The sequence below is a fragment of the Manis javanica genome, chromosome 1 (assembly GCF_040802235.1).
Source record: "Manis javanica isolate MJ-LG chromosome 1, MJ_LKY, whole genome shotgun sequence".
NCBI lineage: Eukaryota > Metazoa > Chordata > Mammalia > Pholidota > Manidae > Manis > Manis javanica.
In genome coordinates this window covers 133,723,367-133,742,368 of record NC_133156.1, presented here as the reverse complement: position 1 = coordinate 133,742,368, position 19,002 = coordinate 133,723,367, and the positions used below count along the sequence as shown (strand labels likewise).

Here is a 19,002-nt window from a genome sequence, read left to right as displayed (position 1 = left end):
CCTTAACATTGAAAGAACCCACCAGCTCTGAAAGTTGGCCTTCCTACCTATTCCTCTCACATCTCATTCTTCAACCATTACACTCCAATCTATCATCAAATAAGGTTGACTTTTCTTTCTAAATATTTCTCAGCTCCACTCATTTCTCTCCATCACCACCATGAGGGGAGCTCCATGATTTAAGCAACATAATATTTCCCCTCCCCATTTCCAAACTTCCCCCCAAATTGTCACAGTCCCTCTGTGCACCTCCTTCTCTGTTGTGCTCACCCTGGTTTCTCTGGATCCTTTGAGCAGACCAACATCCCACCTGTTACCACGTGAAGTCTTCATTAGCCTGGCACTGCCTTCCTTCCCTCTCTAGCCAGTTAACTGCCCATCCTCAGATAAGCAACAGCTCTTCCAAGGAGGTTCCCTGGGTCTGAACCAGGCCACACCCCTGGCACCATTCACATTTCTTCCAGAACACTTTCCACATTTTTACTGATATGCCTTTTAGGTGGTCATTTTAGCTTGTGATTACACTGAATCTGGCCCAGTTTCTGGCACACAAGGGACACTCCACTATTAAATCAATGAATCACGACAGTATTAACTCAAAAAAGGCTAACATGTATAATGAGCAACAAGGGATGAGAGAGGTCCCAGGGTTCATTACTCAATTTTATTTATAACTTTGCCATATATGTCAATATCCTTTAAATAACATACTTTTTCATATGTGTGTTCATGTATTGCAAAATCAGTACTCAAGTATTAACATGTGATAGATGCAGTATAGGACACTGAGGCTACAAACAAACTTAAGACAGTCTGGGCCGGCACAGAGTTTATAATCTACCAGGTAACACAAATCCATAAAGAGAATTTAGGAAGAAATATAGCAAATGTTGTAAAAGAGATAATCAGTTAGGCTGAAGGCTGGAAACCAGGGAGAACTTCCTGGGGAAAGTGACACCAGTTTTAAGGTTTGAAGAGAGAACAGGAATTAGCCAGAAAAGCTGTGAAGGAGTAGAAGAGTAAGAAAGAGAGGTGTAGATACATTTTGGGCATGGAGAAATGGCACAGAGGGCCAGAAGCACCATTAGGGGCTGTGTGTGCTTGTGAGCACGTATGTGCATGCATGCTTATTCATGAGACTGCAGGTAACTCAGCGACTAAAGACTAATGCACCGGGAAAGGAATGGTGAAGGAGACAGGGCAAAGGAGAGGTCAAGGGCGTGTCCTCACATTCCATGCTAGAAAGACGGGGACTCCTTTCATAGACAACAGAGAGCCAATGTTGGCTCTAGGCAGGGAAGTGACAAGGTTCAGTTTGCATTTTACAAAGATGACAGCGGGGGAAACTCGGAGTGAAAGAGAAAGACTGGAATGGAAGTCACAATATTGCAGATGTCACTGAGATTCAGCAACAATGAGGGTCTGAGTTTCAGACAGAAACAGTAAATGGACAGATGTGATGACACAGGTGAGGAATAAGGAGGCAAAGCTGGAAGCAGGGTACAGGGAGGAAGCGGTCGGGGGCTTATCACCGTTGGGGGAAGGCTCTCAGGTTCTAAACACGCATGCTCGGGAACATGGTAGGTTTACAAATACATTTTAGCTTAGTTGACTCATAAATTGTAAGTTATTGTTTGTTCTTGAATAGTAAATATTCTTACCAATTGTATATGTGTAAAGTCTAATGTGAACTGAAAGTATTATGACTTTCCAAATGTTGGCTTAATGTTTCTGAGAAAACACATTCAGAATTCAGAATTCAGAATTCAAACCAAGAACGTAACAAAATGTGTTGGTGCAACTTGGCTGAAACTAAATTCCAGTGTAGTTTCTGTTTTTTTGAAGCTGTAAATGTTAGTTGATAGGAAAACTCTCATTTCCTTTATGCATTTGACAACATACATTTATTTATTCCCTCTTTTTTCTGGCCACTTTCCTAGGCATTGAGGATTACAGGTGGATTAATCATAGCCCCTGTGATTGTATGTAAACCTGTTTCTTGAATGTGTACAACTTTGAATAAGAAGCTAATAATTATTTTGTTATTACTAGAGATTAAAGCTGGGCTTTTTCAGGTCATTGCTACTTTGACTTTCTTTTCTATATATGTATACAAATTTATTTAAGGTGCCAGATTTGTTACACATATTCTTGGGGAGATCCCAGTTTGTACAATAGCTCATGTCATTGTTTTCCAGGAGCAGAAACCATGTGGACTGCTAACTGGACCAGCCGACTCCACCACACCCTTTCACTGCAGGCAATGAATAAGAACTCTGGCTCAGTTCCACTTACCGGATGAATGACAGCCTACACAAGGTGTTATTTAAGAATGACTCCTACAGATGGAATTGATGTAGGATTATAGTCTTCTAATTTTTCTGTTAAGAAGAGCTCAACAGGTGGAAGTGAAGAAGGATATATTTTTCTTGGTTGAAATACCCCAGACATTCTCACAAGAGTTAGAATCTGGGGTTAAAAATGAGGATTCTAAAATGAAAGCCTAGGATGGAATCGGGAGTCATGTCTCTGACCCTTCAAGGGAGCTGAGTCCTGGCCTCTGTGGCTGAAGAACTGGTTGAATGCAGTCTGATTGGGAAGAACTAGCTGACTCCTGGCCAATGACAAGCGGGAGTTAACAGAAATGACACATTCAGGTACCAGGCCTGTCAGCTTGGAAGCTGACACGATGCCTAGGATGCAATTTACACCTTCTGTGTCCTACTCCCTGTCATTAGTTCTCTTTTTTGTGTAAGAAACAAAAAAAATAAAACCTTGCCACTTGGTCTGCATGTGCCTGGTGGCCTCAGTGGCCCAAGCTCAAGTTGGAAGTAAAAAGCAAATAAAGGGAAGGAGAGTGTTCCTTCCCTGTAGCCGTAACTGTGTGAGGAATGGAGACCAGGTCAGGGGACGGGGCTGCTTGGAGGAGCTGCCATCTCCCAAGAGACCTCAGCAGTAGGGGTTTCGTCTGGCAGAAAGCAGGAGGTCAGAGGGAGATACACAGAAATCTTGTTCCTAAAGGCACGGGAGAGCGCTTTGGGGTCCTCCACAAGTACCCAGGGGAGCCTTCGAGTGGCTCAGATACAACAATCAAGGCAGTCGGTCCTGCACCATCATAAAGGTGGTACTTGATGAAAATATGGTCCAATTTTATTATTCCAGGCCTTGACATTTGAGTTGTCTTTAGTCTCAATAAAAGTTAATTTTCCCCACTCTGGGTAAACAGTAACTTTCTTAGATGGAAATTATTAGATATTCTGTGGAGCAAGGTGCAACCTGGATCAGGGACAAAGATTCTGATAACCCTGAAACCTAGAGAGGTTGAGAAATACATCAGAATGCCAGCGAAATATGGGGACCCGCTCATTCCAGTTAATGTAATGACGATTACGTCCACAGTGGCAGCGTGCTTACTACCAGCCATGCCCTTTGCTGAGCACATTTATTATGGCATCTCACTACTGAAAAGCCTCTGAGATCATGAATATTATCTGTATTATTCCAGAGAAAGAAACCTGGGCCTTAAAAAATACAGAAAATTGCCTGGAGCTGCACAAGGTAGTAAGAGGTGGAGTCAGGTTGAAATTTCAATTATGTTGAATGCAAAGCCACTCTTTTTAACCCTTACAACTCCCCACTTTTCAGCTACCCTGGATGTGCTTCCTGATGACCCCATGGGGGTTTGGACAGGCAAAGGAAAAACAATTATTATTTTTGCTTTGAGCAATCACTGTTCATCAGGTACTCTGAGAGGTGCTTTTTCACACTTTATATCATTTCATTCTTAAAACAACCAATGAGGAAATACTAAGATGTGTATTTTTTTCCTTTTAAATACAAAGGAGCAAAGATCCTGCTGACTCTTACTCTATTGCCACCAAATTTGTTTTCTATGAGGATTCCTCTTCCACGATCCTCTGCAAAACAGAGCATGTTCTGGCAGTTTCTCTCCCTTACTTTTTTGTTCCTGAATTTAGCTCAACACAAGGGAATAAAAGCCTGGGGATAAATGCTTGATCTTTCTTCGGTGGGATCTCGCTCACTCTCTGACACTCTGTCTCTCTCTCATACACACACATTCACACATGCTTTCTGTGTTAACATGCTAGTAGTAACAAAAAATAAATATTCATTCATACGGATCACGATTTAACTGTAGATGTCAATTGGAATTAAATAAGAGTATAAATAAGAACATGCTACATCTCACTTTACACATCATGTTACACATATGCCATGGAAAGAATATGTGAATATATATGTACATGCATATATATTTGTGTGTGTATGTGTATATGAATTAATTCAAGTACATATATGCACATGTATACTTTCATTCATTTTGGAGGGAAACATTAGCATTTTTCTACTGCTATCTATAGTGTTCCATTGCAGGTAGCATCTTGTAGGCAGACCACATACATAGTCACTTGAATTGACCTTGAGTAGGTGGAAGATTTTACACAGCTTTCAAAATCCCCTTACTCGTTCCCATAAAAATGGATACCTGCAAAGGAAATAAGGGAATTTACTCTACCATGCAAATCAGGGCCAGAGTATTCTGGAAGCATCCTCAGCCTAGTTTAGGCTTCTCTGAACCCTTCTCCTGTTGCCTCTGTTCTTGCTCTGTCTGTCAGGTACCTGTGTGTTTGGGATACCTTGTAGTTTCCTGCCAGTTCTTCTCTCCCTTTAGTTGTCTCCTATGATAGACCTTTCTACCAAACCTTAGTGCTCAGAGTGGTTCAGCCCCATTTTCTTAATGCCAACCAATGAAATATATCATGATAAGAAATTAATTGGTGAGAAACTTCTAGTTGCATTTCTTACACAAGGGCTTTTATTGCTCCAGCTTAAAGGATGGAAATAATATTGGGAAATGTAGTTTTGACAAGACTTCCATGGAGATGCTCAGGAAGATCATTTCAGGAGCATTACTATTATTCTGTTTAGGCAATTCTTCTGTTTTACTCTAAGTTGGCTTTTATTGCTTTTTACAAGGTCATGTATTGGTAAAGTGTCCTTATCGCAGTGCCTTCAGAAATTATGATGTTATTGCCACTTTTTTCTAAAATTCATCTGTACGGTAAAACATTTGAAGCAATTATTTTACTTCTGCTTCAAACTCTCTCAGGATAGTCTTCTACACAAAATCATTACCTTTAAAATTTATAAAGTATCAAAACAAGTATGGATTTTGGTTTGTAAATCTGTTTTTTGCAGAGAATTCTCACACACATCTTCATTTCTTACGTGTCTGTGCACAATTTGAAAATTGTGCTCTTCACTTGAAAAGTGGTGGAACAAAATTCATTATGATAAAAATAACTGAATAAAGTAAATATTATTTCCTCCACAATAAAATTCAGTCTCAATCTCATTTGAAAAGAAAAAAAGATTTATTTATAATTACAACAAAGTTCTTAGCTAGCTATGTAGCATAGATAAGTTTTAATTATTTAAATATCTTACTATCTGTGTCAGTCTGCCTATCTATTTACCTATCTGTCTTTCTAATCTCCATGTAACCACCATCCACATGCTGAAACCCAGCACCTCAGAATATTTTCTTTTGTACCTCTTCTCAGGAGATGCCCCCAAACAAAAGCATTCGTAATGTTGGCTTTTGGTAAATGATGCTATAACATTTTATTGTTCTTATTGTACTTTCATTTTATATAACTGCTGCAAGGTTGAAACTAGGCTTAAAATGCATCTTGCACACCGAACCAGCATCTTTTATGAACAGAGTAATAGATGATAGTTATGCTACCTTACAATTTATCTAAAGAAAAATATAACAAACAGGCATTTCTGACATTCTTCAATACTTTTATTTTTATGTACAAATCAGAACTAATGCCAAAAGAGCATAATGCCTAAAAAATGGCTTTTGCTATTTAAGTTATATCTAGCAACCTAAATGCCAAGCTTGTTCCACCTGCATGTGTTTTTACGCTCTTGTCAGATTTAGCTAAGCAGCTCCAAGCCTTATGGAAATTCTACTTTTTATTACTACCTTACTTTAACAACTCTGTGATATCTAGCAAGTAGTTTTTATACAAAACTCAAGGCTGAGTTTTGAAGATATCTTTTACTGTCATTGTAGTGGCTCCATGTGGACAAAAATGATTTTAATTCTAGAATTTCCTCTTGGAATGCAAAACCTATAAGACATTTCAAGGAGTGTAACACTAGCAGGGTCACTCACTTTACCAGCCTTCAAGGTTGTAAAATCCAGTCCTGAGAAGTTTCCTGCAAAGCAGTAGATAGGAAACTGGGGGCTAGTTTTTGTTTTTGGAGTAGGTTAAAAGAAAGAGAGTGGATGGTCTTCCAATAACCTCAAGCTGAAATGTGTCCAAAGGGGGATGCTGGTGAGCTGCATGAGCCTAGACACCCATTGGCACAGGAAGCGACAAAGTCCTGAGGGTGCAGAGCCTGGGTCCCACTGGTAAGTCAGTGGCTTTTCATAAGGAAACAGCATTTTATTTTCCCAGCCAGGTGCCTCTGGAGATGGAATGAACTGCTTTGGGTAGCAGAACAGTTTTAAGTTTATTGCTTCTACGCAAACCAGTCACCAAGCTTCTTGCAGGATAACACTACAACAGATGCACAGAGGCCAGTAAGGAGGCTCTATGTCCATAGTGTGTAGCTACTTAGTCATGAGGGGTAGATAAGCCAGCTTGTGAAAATTAAACCAAGATCTAGAAGAGAGAGGGGGATGGAAAAGGGCTGGCTGCCTTATAAATTGGTAGGTTGATCAAGACCCAGAGTAACATGAACCGTCATTACGAAACAAGCTTTGCTTCTTCAGAGAAATCAGAGTGACATTTGTGTTACTCTGCCTAAAAGGTTTTGTGTTAACTTTGTACTCACTGCTGCTAACTCCACGTTAGATTTTTCTTTCTTATATCTGAAGACTAGAGCATCAGTGATTCCACCCTTTTTTTCTAAAATGTCTTAAACAAAATGGTTTAGCATTCAGTAGAGAAAAAAAAATCGTAATGTCTAATTATAAGAGTAGATATGGAATTCTGTGATATTAAACCTGTTTATTCTTTTTTTTCTGAGCTACTTCTCTTTTATCTAAATTTTATGTTTCTTCTTAGACACTAGTCACAACATTTATCTTGGTATTATGTTTCTGCTTTTCAGATGTTTGTCTTTGGGGGCACTGATAAAAAATATTTTATTAGGTGTATCTGCATTAAAAATCACTTCTTTTCCTGACAAGCGATTTACACTGTCATTTGTGCCTTGTGAAGGCTTTTAGAAAAATCCAGAGACCTAGACCCAGATGACCCAAACTGTGGTTTCTGCAAGGATTGCAATTTCTTTCTGAGGATTATGGTTCCAGGGAAGGCGGCTTCTAAATATCTGTGAGAGAAATACTTCCCAGAATTAATGCTGTTGTTTATTCTATATTGATTTTTAGAGTATTTTACTTCATCCCATATAAAGGACAAGTAATAAAGTACAGTTTAATTATGGTAATATTAAATATAGCAATGCAATCATTCCTGAAACATGAGACATCAAAGAATATTCAGGATGTGCTTTTTGACTAGTGATTTTCAAGGATAGCCAATTTCTACTGTTTGTTCTGCCGATTATTTTCCTCTGAAAATCAAAAAAGTCCAAGAATAAGAATTAGTGTAGTTTCCCTGGGGTAAATATCATCGAGTTATGAAATAAGAAACATTAAGAGTGGTACTTTTAAAGAGAATGGACTGTCAAGTTAAAATATGCATGCCCATTGATCACAAATGGGTGAGAAATGTCACCCAGTTATTACACAGAATAGCACTGATTGAAAATAGATGACCTTTACCAGACGTGTGTGAACAATTTTTACCATTCATTAAAGGATAAGATATCTACATAGTGCATAAGGTGGATAAGATGTAACACATTAAACAAATTTCAGTGGTTCAGGAATGGCAAATTTTTTAATGAATCTAGCTGTTACCATGTTTTTGTGTTTTTTGACATTTCATAAAGGTGACATGGAGGAGCAAAATTCTATTCAGAACAGCAGGCATTTAACTGTCCAAGTGGAAAGAAGCAGTTTATGAATAAACGATTGTTCTTGAATTCAGAGACTGGAATTACTGTCCATTTGTAGAAGGACTCATATATATTAGCATTTGTCACTGGGAATCCAGTAGTGAATAAAACAGGCATAGAGAGCCTGCAATCATAAGGTATGAAATTCAGCATTATTAAAAGATACAATTAGTTCTGTGGCTGGGGTGGAAGGGGCATGAAATATGTTATGGAAACTGATTGGAGGGACATTATAACTAGATTGGTAAGGACCAAAACCTATTTGGATGAAGTAGTCAAGAGATCTAGCCAGGCAGAGAGTCAACTGAATATGACAGGCAGCAAACAGGAAATGTCAGGGATAAGGAACCAAAAGATGGCTGAGAAATAAATCACTGGAGCTTAAGCAAGACTGGAGAGGATGCAGCATCCAGACCTTGCAAGCAAATGATGCCTCATGAAGGTTTGAATTATATCCTAAAAGAGAGGGGCACACTGCAAGGGGAGCCTTGTACACAGGAGTAACGTGATCAAGGTTGCATTTAGTGAAGTCAATCTTCTGGCAGTAGAAAGCATTATTTTGTCAAGAGAAATAATATGATATAGAGACTCTGAGTAATGGATGAAGGTGTTGGGAAATTTTGGGGTCACGCTGGAAAATCCATGTGAGAGAGATTTAGAAGGCAGAATAGAAAAGCCCAGATGTTGACTGAATGTGTAAGGCGTGAGGAGTGGTAAGGCTAGACTTTTAACAGCCCACTGACTAGATTATGGTGCCATAGGCTGAAATAGACAAGAGAGGTTGAGTGGAAAGGTTTGGGGGTTAAGACTGGAAGGTATTTTGATCCCTCTCTTCCTCCCTCCATTCTGTGCCTCCTTCCCTCTTTCTTTCTTTCCTTCCTATAACATTTAAGTACTAGCTATATGCTAAAAAACTCCTATAGGTGCTGAGGCTTCAGCAGTGAACAAAATAAGGTTTTTGTCTTCACAGAGCTTATGGTCCCATGGGATAACTCATAAGTGTTAATAAGTGTTAATATCAGATGACGCTGAGGAGAAACAAAGGGAGTGATATTTTGGGTAGAATGGCAAGAAAAAACTGTGAGTAAAGGGCATTCCCCATTTAACTTCAGCTGCAGTGAACAATAACTAGAACAAAGTACTGCACCACAGAGGCAGAATTTCTTCCAAATGGAGTAACACTTGTTACTGTACTTCTGGAATGAAAGGCTCAAAATGTTATCTTCCTAAGAATGTGAGTAACATTGAATTTGAATAGTTCACTTTGAGGTTGATTACCCAGCAAGAATAGAGGCAAAAATGTGGGCTTTTCTGTTAGTCACAGTCAGGAGGTAGGAGAATGGGGACACTTTTCCATGTCAATATTAGCAGATCTGGCCATCCAGTCTGCCATTTTTCCTAAACTCTGACACTGAAATAGATTTGTTACCTAATCATTCAACAGAGTCCCTGAAAGTTACATACGGGTACAAACCTGGCCAAACTTGTGCTCATTCAATCTCTTTTTTGGTTCCAAGTCCTACATCTGAGTTTTTTATGTATATTTTTTAGAGTGTCTTACTCTCTCTCCCATCAGCCCTACCATAAACAAATTTTCTCTCCTATTATATTTTACTGGGATCAACATTTTTCCTGGGTTGAAGTTCAAATGCCTTATCCAGACAAATGTGAAACTGTCCCTTCTTACACAAACAACATTCCACTGTCATGCCACACTAAGCTAGTGTGGTCAAGGAGGGTGTCAAGAACTCTTACCATATCTATGTGGCTTTGCACACAGTATGACTTCTATTAGGAGCTAATGATCTCTTCTGTCTAAATTCAAGCTTTCCTTCACTTTATAACTCAAGAAACTTCTCAGACATATATCTCATGTTCCTTCAAAATTATGTCAGGAGCTACTCTTTGTGCATTAATAGCACTCTGTACAACATGTCTTCTGTGAACAACAAATGGTAATGTACCTGCTCTTTCTCTATCCACTCCCCCACCAACAGGCAGAGTACATTATGCATAGGAACTAGGGCTTTCAAACAGGTGTCCCTAACATCTTGCAGGTTCCCTGACACTTAACAGGTGCAATAATTACTCAGTGAATTAAGTGGATGAATGTAAGCCCTTGAGAAATGTTCTTGAATCTTACACAGTCCAAGCTAGAGTAAAACTATTGTTACTTAGATGCTTGCCTTACTCCTAACACACAGACCATGGAATTAATTGATTAGCTTGGAATACCCATTCATTCTTTGTTCAATAGATATTTTCTGAGAATCTACCGTATACCAGGCATTATTGTAGGCACCAGTTGCAGCTATGAATAAAAACAAAACAAAACAAAAACCCTGCCTTCATGGAGCTACATTCTAAAATCTAATGGAAGTGGGGAGACAAATAATCAAATAAATTTAAAAGTGTATGGTTAGTGTCCTGTTAAGCATTCTAAAAGAAAAAAAAGTCTGGAAGAGTAATAAGAAGTCGCAGGTTTGTAATTTAAAAAATGATAACATAATTATTCAAGATGATTGTCTATATTAATGAAAAGTGGTATTTCCCTTAATGTTTAGCTGATTTTAGCAGTAACAAGGAAATGTGGCCATTGGAAATAGGAAAAGAGAAAAGGTTAAACATAGGAGAGAGCTGAAATCAATATCTTTGCCATTTAGTTTTACGAGAGAAGAACAAAATTGAACTGCTAAATATTGAAACCTGAGGACTGCATTCCGGGGGTGTCTGCAAAGTCAGCACTTGCTGAGAAGTTTTGAACTCTGATAGAAGGCGGTGCTAAAGTGAAAAATTCCTCCACACTGGTAGGTGCAGTTCGAAGAGCGAAGAATTATATGTGTTAGCAATGTTCACCTAAATACATTGCTTTATAAAATATCCAATGATTACATTTTGAAAGTAGGTAAGTGGGAATCAATAATATATTTTTAAATAATGTTTCTCCATTTTGACCTGGCTCAGAATTTCCCATCTCTTCTTCAATGGGAAGAGCTTCTTGAGTTTTATCAACCTTTGACACAAGTAAGATGATCTGTAAATCATGTCCTAACGTGGATCCTTGAACATTTATCCACCTGTGTCAACCACAGGGCCAGAATGAGAACAGCATTTCTCATTGACTAGCAGCATGGGGATCCCTGGGAGGTTGTCAGAAATGCAGAATCTCAGATCACACTCCAAAACTGTTGAACAAGGGCCTCAAATCATTTGCTTGTCCATTCAATTACAGAGTTGCTGGGTCCACAGCAGCCATCCTCAAGCTGGTCTGAATATTAGCATTACCTTGGAAATTGTTAAAATATTATAAAGTAGGCAATATTCATAAAATTCTGATCTTATCAGAATAACCTGCATAATGTTTTGAAATTATGGTTCCTGGGTCCTTTCTGAGACCTACTAAATCAGTAGTCCACATACAAGGTCTAAGACTCTGCTGCTTTAAGACACATACCCATTGATTCCTATATATAACAAAATACAAGAATGTAGAGCTTGGAGGATGGAAAATAATAAATTCCATTGCAGAACATAGTTTCACTATGCTTATTACTTGAATCAATTGAATAAATATACAAAATTTGAAATGTTTCTGCCTATACATACACATATTTATATACAATAATTGATAACTCTTCAAGATTTATAATTAGAGGACTTAAATCTTACAGTAAAATATGGATGAGTTAATGGATAACAGTGAATAAACTTGAATCTATCTGGAAATAGACATTATCTTTAAGATATTTTAAAAATATTCCACCAAATATTTATTATGCTCATAATAAAAAGTCATGCAACATGAATTAGTTTCTCTTCTAAACAAGGAGTCAACAAACTTTTTCTGTAAAAGATAAAAGAGCAAATATTTTCAGCTCTGCAGGATCTACAATCTCTTTGTGATCAACTATGCAACTCTGATTTTGGATACAAATAGCCATTAACAAAATTAGGAGGCTTTTCCATGAACTGTCTATTGCATTACTTTCTCTCAAGAAAAATCCAGTCATCTGAACCAATTCAATAGAAAAAATTGTATGTTCCTAAATGCAAATGCAGTAATATAAACACAGTGTCAGGAAGTGGTTCCAGGAGCGGCTGGTAAGTTCCAAGTGTGTATTGTTGCTAAGGAGAGAGAGTGTTCCTAATTTTCTCTGCTTGATAAGGTGAGGGACTAATAACAAGGTTTCTTGTTTATACTAACAACTATCATTTCTTGAGCACCTAAGCATAATAGGTATGTTTTATCAATTATCTCTTTTATTTCACACAACACTGCTGTGGGGTTGGTACTCCCATTAGCTCCATTTAAAAAATCATAAAAACAGTATTTAGACACCTTAACTAATTTACCCAAGGTCACAGAGCTAGCAAGTGTCTACAGTGGGATTTGAAACCATGTAGCTGAACCCAAAACCTGTACTCATAGTCTACTACACATTTCTGCCTTATCCATTTTCTACTGAGACAATGACTACATGAATATGTATGATGTTGAGCCAATTATAATATCTTAGTTTGTAAGAAACACAGATGTGCTCAGCATGAGTTGGTAAATGGGCCTGAAACCACAGCGAAAAATGTGGAAAAAGAGAAAAGTCTCGCCGCTGCTCGGCATGTCTGGAATAACACCCACAATAACACAGCCTTGTTGCCCCTCTGCTAGCGAATAATTTTCTTTCCTGTGCTCAGCCAGGAAAGAAGTTGGAAAATTTCTCTCTTCTAATTGACCTAAGGAAATTAACCTCTTTTATGGCCCTCCTACCAACCTCATGCCATCAGTTTATTCATGGCTTCTGCAGACTCTAATCTCTGTTTTTCATGTCTGTTCCTGCCCACTAACTGTTGGTTATCCACATTTCATGTTTAAGGTCATTTAGTCAGATATTTGCGATCTAGCGGAGAGCATCCTGTTGGCATGGTTCTTTTGTAAGACCACATGGTGGCCAATGGCCATCTAGGGATGGCTGTCTTACACTTCACCTCTGGTCAAATCTGCTGTGTCCAGTGGGGCCCTGCCACAGGGTCTTCTGTCTGGATGGGGACACCTATACATTGTGGACACTCAGCTTAACAAGCTCCCCTGAAATACTGCTTTATATAGATCATGGAATAGTAATAAAAGGGGTGATCTAGATATACTTTACTTTCTTATTATTCTTGTACACAACAAGGATAAGCCAATAGCTTACCATAAAACCTAGAGAATGGAAAGTAAGCTGGCTGGTGGTTGGAGATTATACATATACATTTCTTGATCATCTTTCTATTCATTATTGAATCCATTATTCACAGAAGCTGCTATAATATTATCCTTTAAAATATGTGTAAACATGTTAGAGCATAATAAGTGATCATATTTCATATGCAACCTAATTTCTAGTTACCATCTCTGCATGTGCTTAGAAATTACAGTTAATCATATTAAATTTTTCACATCAATCCTAACTTTATAACATCTCTCCCTTTTTTTCATAGACTGGACCAAATTTTGGTTTAGATAGTATTGTCACAATATCAGTAAGATTAACTATAATAAACCTCAGTGTACATAGGGAAGGTTTATATAAAGTCAGTAGAGCAAATAAACTTCTGTACATTGAAGTTTGTTCTTTTTCTTTTTTCTCCACTTTCCAACACTGAATTCCAACTGTTAGTTTCTTTATCTTTTCTAATATTGTAGATGTCTTTTGCCATGAACATGAATTCTCCTTAACTTCCTTTTAATCTCATTTCAATATAAGTGGCATTGAATTTATATCCCTACTTTATATTTGATTTTTATCCTGAGAGCATGTCTACCTCTGTTGGAAAGATGTATATATTACAGATAGTAAATTTCAGTTCTGATCATCCGTATAGTAGAGTGCTTCTTCTGTCAGTAGTAATCAGAATCAGCTTGATGCAAAGACTTGAGCACTAAACTCTTTCAGAGCCTAAAGAACAAATTATATGCTTGTTTCAAACACTGGTGGCTATGGAATTTACAAAATCATTTCTTTTGAGTAAGCAAGATTAGACTATTCTGAAGGTAATATAATTAAGATGTGCTGTCTTAAAATATTCATTAAGTGTCATGTTAAATATTGGAAAAGGTCACCATACATGAGGTGATAAAAAAAATGTAGCATAAAGATTAGGAGCTTTAAACACAGCCTGATCTGAGTTTGAATCAGAAGTCCACTAACAACGATACACTCTTGACCCAGTTACATATCCTCTCCCAGCCTGCATCTCCTGATTGGGAAATTGGGGTAAGTAACCTCAATTTTATCATTTTGACTTAATGATTATATATATAATCATATATACAAAGTTTATACATCAGCTGTATGGCATATAAGAAATATGTTACCATCAATAGATGAATGGATAAAGAAGATGTGGTACATATACACAATGGAATACTATTCAGCCATAAGAAAGAAACAAATCCTACCATTTGCAACAACATGGATGCAGTTGGAGGATATTATGCTCAGTGAAATAAGCCAGGCAGAGAAAGACAGATACCAAATGATTTCCCTCATTTGTGGAGTATAACAACGAACCAAAACTGAAGGAACAAAACATCAGCAGACTCACAGACTCCAAGAAGGGACTGGCAGTTACCAAAGGGGAGGGGTGGGGGAGGGCAGGTCTGGAGGGAAGGAGATGGGGATTGAGGATTGAGGGGCATTATGTTTAGTACTCATGGTGTGAGGGGTCACGGGGAAAACAGTGTAGCACAGAGAAGGCAAATAGTGACTCTGTGGCATCTTACTACACTGATGGACAGTGACTGCAATGGGTTATTGGGGGGCAGAATTGATAATATGGGTAACTGTAGTAACCACATTGTTTTTTCATGTGAAACCTTCATAAGAGTGTATATCAATAATACCTTAGTAAAAAATAAAAAAAAAAAAGAAACATGTTAAACACTGTCTCTCCCCATTTTCTTTTATTAAAAATACCACATACTGAGGAGCATTTTATAAGCCTTGGCTGAGTTTTATAAAGTTTTAAAAGACTCTGGTTTGAATTTTGAAACTGCCTACTTTAAGTGAGGCTATCTTATAAGATGTTTTCTGAATTCATGGCAGAAATATAATACTGTCATATGAATGAAAAATCTAGAGGTAAGGTGGAACCTGGATAATAGAATAAATAAATAAATAAAAGAAGTTTGATTGAGGAGGCAGGGGTTACCTAAAATAAACAGCTCCTGATTCTCAATTGTATCCAAGATTTTCTCCAGTCCCTTTTTAGCCTGTATAATCCAAATTAAGACAAAACTACAATGACAAAACCCCTTAAAAGACTTCAGGTATATCTTTTTGAATAAGAACTGCAGTTGCCTTCATTTCAAAACATAACTATCTCACTCTACACTAAACACCTCCTTCAGTGGTCAGATAGATCAAGTGAAAGCATCCGATAAGAGTTCACTGGGGAGGGAACTACCAGCAGCTCTGAGCTTGGCACAAGGAGTAGTCTTTAAGACAGAGATGTTTCAAGCAATGTACCACTGTGTTACTAGGAAATGTGGTCCTGTTTGGTTAATGATGCCTTTTCCTGTTTATCAATATTGCTTACAAAAAAAAAAAAAGAAGCCTACAACTCAGTGATGGTAACTGTAGGCAGCACACGTCTGTCAGATACCTTTGAATCAGCTGAGAAATCACCTCCCCACAGAAAAGAGACTGAAGTGTCAGTGTGACAGGGGCAAATGGCTGTCCCCAGGATTGGGCTAAAGACAGACAGACAACCAGCATGGGTATACTAAAAAATATTTTATATCTGTGGGGGAACAATAACATCCACGTCGGCCTTAAAAAGCCCTCCAGAGAATTTCAGAAGGATAGCCGATTAATATAAACTGGGCTCTGACATCTTTGTAAAATGTCCCATCTCAGGATACCCATAGAAGGAAAGGCGGAATCATCATTTCATGAAATATGAGTGCTCATTCTAAAATGTTCACTTAAGATGCCATTATAAATCTTTATGCAAAAGGAGCTAGATATTTATGTTGGGATTTAGCATAAGATCAGTTATTGAAATTCAATTTGTGTACTACAGTGACATGTACTAATATTTTAAGTAATGTTTGTTTCAGTATTTGAAAATCATTTTAAAGTGTAAGTACTATATTATAACAAGGTAAGTGGTTACTATTATTGGCTAACATGCTTAGGGTGCTGATCCATCAATCACATACAAATAAAGTGATAGAATTATTTTACTGTTCTTGATTATGTGGAAACTTAGGGCTGAAATTATCAGACTGTATTTATATGTGCAAAGTAAGGGACTAGAAAAAGTTCAGGTAATTAAACCTAACTTTGGAAAAAAGTTGCCTCCAATCTCTCTAGATATATTTTTAATAAACTTATAGGGAAAAGAGGTTTAAAAGAAATAATATGGACCAACTTATTTAAATTACCCAGATAACTGCCTACACTATGTAGAATTCAAGCTTAACCTCAATTCACTCTACTTTGATAACAAAGAGCTACCTTTTCTATAAACACCTAAACTTAATCTCCTACTAAAAAATTGTCCTTTCAAAATCAAGCATTTTAGGGAGAAGTTAATTTTTCCTTACTTTCCTTTTTATTCATCTATCTCAAAAAAGAAATCCCTCCCTTGTATAAGAACTATAAATCAGGTCAGTGGCTTATTCTTTTCAGTTCATTTTTCTTAACAACTACATGAAAAACTTTATCATTTAAATTTTAATTTCTAAATGGACTCTAATATAATATTCAGGGGGTTAGTCCTAAATCCTTACACACAGAGGGAGCTCAGGAACAATGTTAAAGTAGAAAGCTGCACAAAATCTCAACCCTCATTTGCAAATTTTCTTTCCATCTAACTGAACTTTGGAGCTTTTAGACTCAGAGATTTTAGCATATGACATCAACAAAACACTTCAATCAAAATCAGTTACCTTACTGCTGCACAGTCCTCTAGATTATTTAAAAGGTAGAATAGGAAATTAACTTTCTTTTCATATTTGCTTTTATTTTCTTTGGAAGCCAGGCAGAATTCTTAAATTTCAAAAGAAATTGCCTTCAAATTTCATTATCCCCAACGCCAGTTTTCATTTTAGGACACTTGCTTACAAACGAAGGCTTTTCTTGATATAAACAGTCACTTGCTGCAGTGCAGAATGTCAGTTTAGTCAGAACTTTGGATGCAGTCACCCAGATGGAGCGGCGCTTACCTTAATTGAAATATTCTCTGTGAACGAGGTGAGAAATCAGTCGAATCAACCGTGAACGGGGTGGGGAGATCGAAGTTTTCAATCAACACTCTCCAAGTAGCTGCATGCTGCGCTTCTTCTTCTTGTTTATGTTGAGCCCCTCACTGTCTACAAGGACAAAAAGATAAGCTGAAATCCTCAGAGGTTCCAGTGAGTAAATGAGGACTAAGCGATGTATCTTAAAGGGAGATCCTCCGTGAGCACGCTGCGTTTGGTGTCTCCCTAACTGCTGTGATAGGCTCCTGTCAGGTCCCTAGAGCCGGGCGATAATCATTGACCTGATTAGCAGGGAACACTCCCTGTGTGCAGGCGGCTCAGGCGGAGGAGTGGAGGGTCTCCAGGGAACTGGAAAAGGCACCGAGTCCACTTGGGGATCTTGTCTTTTCCAGCCTGCTGGATGAACTACAACTAGACTATAATTTTCAAGGAGATTAGCCACCGTGTTAAGACAACAAAGGGCTTAAATAAATGTGCCTTATCCTGCTGTTTTGCAAGGTGCATTCGTGTCAGATGTCAGGTGTAGTGAAACAATTAATAGACAGATAGAGCTGATTTGTAAGAAAAGCCTAAGGCTGAAAATGTTTAAAGACAAAAGGGATTGCTGCACATGTCTTTGTCCCAAGCCTGGGACAGACTTCAACCTTTGTCTCAGTAAAATGAATTAAAAGGTTTATCACAGCCCTCCAGAGTGCAGTTCTGATTTATAAAAAGCAAGTATTCATATTAAATAAGCATGTTGGCAGTTTCTTACAGACATAAGGCATGGAGAAGAGAGCATTGCTTGTGTGGTTTTTCAAAGAATTTTAAGTTAGCATCACATTTACAAAAATGTTTGCCTTATACTATCAATCTGAGAAACATGGGAGAATACAACATTACACCTAACTGAATGATCTCTTCTTTCATCTGTTGAAATACTGATTTTCTAAAGCAAAAGTCTGAAGCAAGGGTACAAAAGGATTCAAAATGTCAAACATTTTAAATGGAGTTGTGTACCCTTTAACAACCTGTAGCAACCCACCCACTGACCACCTGAGAAACTCTTCAACATCTCTGAGTTTAAAAGTTACCAGTTCCCCAAAGAGATCTGATTCTCTCACATAACTAAATGCAGAAACCTCAAATGGCTAGTTTTTGATAGCTCTCACTTTCATAGGATAAAATTATTCCAATAACATAAAAAGAACAGATGAAAAAAGTCATTTGCATGTCTGGAGGGTGAGAAAAATCTCATTGCCAGAGAGAACACTGACAAATGTCCTCTCACAGTGATGCTGTGTGACATGTTCAGCATTCCTGTTTTTCCAAGCAGATCTCACTTGGGACATATGGCATTCTCTTGGTTTGTGTGTGTGTGTGTGTGTTGTGTGTGACAGGGCATTTGCCTTGTAATATTTTAATATTTACATATATCTTAGGAACATCTCAAATTTTTGATAAAAGGATGCACAAAACAATAATTTGTTTGCCTTTTATATTCCCAAGCAAATTTCAAAGAAGAGTATTTCATTAAAATACAAGATCTTTGATGAACTTCTTAGACCAGATGAAACTTCAGTGTAACTGAGTTATTTTAATAGGGCAGACACTTAAAGGTAAAAAAAAGATGCACCAGTCAGAAACTCCAGGAGGAGGGCCAGTCCCTGTCTCTTGCAGGGGAGGGCTACTGCTCCCTCAGCTGGTGGAGG

General features: G+C 37.8%; 1 protein-coding gene across 3 annotated transcripts in view; it reads right to left on the bottom strand.

The window, feature by feature from the left end:
- CDH12 (cadherin 12) overlaps positions 1-19,002 on the bottom strand; it is a 1,003,878-nt gene that overhangs the window by 378,111 nt on the left and 606,765 nt on the right. For all 3 annotated transcript variants that reach the window (XM_073237610.1, XM_073237601.1, XM_073237619.1), the window contains exon 3: positions 17,276-17,422. The gene's annotated coding sequence lies outside the window, so the exon portion shown is untranslated. The remainder of the gene's footprint in view (positions 1-17,275; positions 17,423-19,002) is intronic.